Source organism: Saccopteryx leptura, chromosome 4 (assembly GCF_036850995.1).
Source record: "Saccopteryx leptura isolate mSacLep1 chromosome 4, mSacLep1_pri_phased_curated, whole genome shotgun sequence".
In the NCBI taxonomy this organism is placed as follows: Eukaryota; Metazoa; Chordata; class Mammalia; order Chiroptera; family Emballonuridae; genus Saccopteryx; species Saccopteryx leptura.
This window is the reverse complement of record NC_089506.1, coordinates 69,431,707-69,435,232: the sequence shown is the minus strand read 5'-3', so window position 1 is coordinate 69,435,232 and position 3,526 is coordinate 69,431,707. Positions and strand designations below refer to the sequence as shown.

At 37.9% G+C, this 3,526-nt stretch overlaps 1 pseudogene; it reads right to left on the bottom strand.

Moving 5' to 3' along the window:
* Positions 1 to 299: 299 nt before the first annotated feature.
* Positions 300 to 419, bottom strand: LOC136404697 (small nucleolar RNA SNORA8; annotated as a pseudogene).
* Between the last annotated feature and the right edge of the window lie 3,107 nt (positions 420 to 3,526).

The following is a 3,526-nucleotide window of genomic DNA, read 5'->3' as shown; positions in this document are numbered from 1 at the left end:
ATGCTTGATCGGGGATTAAAAAAAAATTTATAATTTACTCATTTGGTCCCTTTTTGTATAACTTTTTACCTATCATTAATGACATTTGTCTTTTCTTATTTGTTGCTTAAATGAGGTTTTATCCTATTCAAAGAAAAGCCTCCTAATTTTAGCATAATGACCTGGATAGTAGACATCCTTCCCAACACAATAATGGCATATAGGAGGTTTTTATTGTCAAATAAATGAAAAATTATAAGAAGAGTTTTAAATCAACAAGACAAAAAAAGCCTGGGAAAAGACTGTACCTTTTATTTTTATACTGTATTAATAAAACACCAGGCTTAACATACACAAAGCCAAGAAAACCAACAATGCCAGATACTGAGTTTATAATGCACTGCCCTTTGAGCACCAAAGATGTACCTTCATGCAATGAAGTTTAAGTTTACTCTGCAGCTTGAATCCAAACATTTATGGTATCAAGAACTAACACACATAAACATTTTAAATCTGTGCAAATCAATAATATTAATGAATATGAAATATACAGACATAATTCCTTTACTTGATTGATTGATTTTTAGAGAGAGTGGAAAGGAGAGCAACAGAGACAGAGAGAGAGGAGAAACATTGATTCATTGCTCCATCTATTCATGCTATTATTGGTTGATTCTTTTATGTGCTTTCACCTGGGATTGAACCCACAACTTCAGCATGTTAGGACAATGCTGAGTTACCAGGCCAGGGCCTACAGACATCATTTTAATCACTAATTTAATCAACTAGATATTTAAACAATATCCAATTAATGCCCTATACTGGACAGCTATGGTTTCAGCAACAACTTGATGATGTAGTTATTAGAAGTCTTCCATGCTATCAAGACTCTTTAATGAGTAGCCTGAAAAGAAGAGAAGAATTTTTTTCCACTGCCGCATAACCTCCTGTTACAATACTCATCAAAAGACTAAGGTTAAGGCTTAATTAGAGGTCAGACAAACCTGCTCTTCACCAGTTGCCACGACAGGAACCTCACAAGTTATCTAAGATAAATGTTGTTGACTGAACTGTGACCTTCTCCCCCCCAAAAAATCCATAGTCTGAAAACCTCATTTCCAATGTAATTGTTTTTAGAGGTAGGACCTTTAGGAAGTCATTAAGGTTTAAAGAAGTCGTAACGGTGGAGCCCTCATCCTATAAGACTGTCATTGTTATAAGAAGAGGAAGAGTCACCAGGAATGCAAATACACAGAGGAAGAGGCCCCATGAGGACACAGCAGATGGCCATCTGCAAGCCAGAGGGAACCTCAGGAGAAACCAGCCTCGCCAGCACCCAGTCTTAGACTTCCAGTCTCCACAACTGTGAGAAAACACATTTCTGCTGTTTAAACCACCTCGTCTCTTGCTGTGTGTGTGTGTGTGTGTGTGTGTGGCAGTCCTAGCACACTTATTCAATAATCAAGCAGGCACTTTTTGAGGGGTCTCTTCAAGTCATAGTTCTTTTTGCTAAGAACCATCCCAAACAGAGTGGATCCCCAAAACTCCAGATGGAAAAAGGACTGTGCCCTCATGGTTACAGGGACTCAGGTTTGTGGAGATCCCCAGGATATTTGGGACCTATCATATTTTCTTTCTGGGGAGACCAGGAATCAGAAGTGCTCATCAATCTTGAACAGGACTTGAACTTGGGTGATATAAAGGGAGGGGACAGGATTGTGTTGTCCATATACACAGAATATCCCACATGTCAGAGATCTACCTGATATACAATAGAAACCCTTCTTTTTTTTCAGTGAGTACTTAGTAGGTGCTATATATTGCTATAAGAGTGCTCTATCTATATTTATGTCTATAATAAGTATATATCATTTAATCCTTACAACAACCTTCTGAGAGAGAGGTTTTACAGATGAATAAACTCAGTCACAAACAAGTTAAATAGTTTGCTTACGATTAAACAGCTGGTAAGTGGTAGAGTGAGCTTCAAGTCAGGCAGCTTTGGCTCCAAAGTCCAAGTTCTTACCTACCGTCTATACCGCCTCTCTCTTTAAGAAGGGAGAGGAAGGAAAAAGGGAAGAAGATGAAGATGAAGAGGAAAACCAGACAATTTTATTTTCAGAAATCCCTTTATAATTACAGGTTTAACAATAACAGATTTCACTCTTTGCAAACAACACTGCAAGTCCTTAATCTGCAGTGACAGACCTTGCCAGGGCCCAGCTGAACCGTCACGTGGCAGGGCCGGCATGAAGCCCCAAGCGCATGCCATGGCAGCCTCTCCTCATTTCTACCTCCAAGCTGCTCTGTGCTCCTACAGAACTCATTACTGTAAACCTTCATGCAGTGACCAACAACTCAAGAGTCACGATGGGCTGAAAAGGAGGAGGCATTTGCCATGTGAGGGTAGACATAAGAAACGTGTTAGCATGAATGAAAATGTGAATCAGCAGAAACCCAAGAGGGAGCACGCCCGAACATTTCAGTATTTTAGAGTTTAGTAATTGAGATAGTTTCCAGATGTGTTCCTGGAATGTCCATAGTCTTACTAAGGTTTATCTGATTAGTCAATTAGCTTTGAATGCTCAGCATTTGGAGTTTCTCCCTCCCGTATGAGATAAACTGCTTTTAACTGAGAGTTTGGCAAACTTTGTGGGTGGAAAGCCCAAAGAACGTTAAGACGTATTCATTTTTTTTTTTTTTTTTACTCATTTTCCATTTAAAGTTTTACTAAAGAAAAAAGAGAAAAGTAAATGATACAGGGATCGGATCCAAATATCCTTCTAAGATTAAATATGTAGAATTTAATTTTAGAGATATGATAAAAAGTATAGCAGGATAGATTTCTTTGGTCAGTTATTGCTTTATTTTACTCAACAATTTTATGGCTTTATGGTGAAGCTCTAGACCTAATATTACAAAGGGACGCTCACTCAATGCTTTTGAATAGCAGTAAGTGACAAATCTATAAAGTAAGAAATGTCTAATTATAAAAAATAACTTTCAAATATGTTTAAATGTCAACATACTAAATTTAGAAGTTACAAAACAACCAAAGACACACATACCTAAACTACGGACCCCTATGGGTTGGGGGCAGTGGAGGAAAGAAGGGTGTCTTTAAAAAAAAAAAAAAGAAATCTTTGGCCATTCTTTGCCTAACACTGTGAGAATGCCAAGTAAACCAATTGTTTCAAAATTGTTGAGCCTGGGGAGGATGCGCGTCTCCTGGACGGAGCTGAAAGGAGGTGGGCTTACCTGGAGGGAAAACTGAAGTGTCCTGATGTGGTTTAAAGGAAGAAAAGGAAGAAGAAAGGTAGGTCAGGACCCAGAAAATAAATATACATTCTGTGTCAAAGTATGGAGTATGGCAGTTCTCTGGGCTTTCCTATTAGATATACTGCTAGAATTCTAGAGATTTATTCAGGCTACTCAAAAAAAAATGTAGTTTGTTTTTTCCTAAAGCTTTGGTATAGGCAAAACCAAATTATACACTAATTTGTACATAGCTTATTTGCACGTAGCTACAAAACTTACCTGAGTTTTT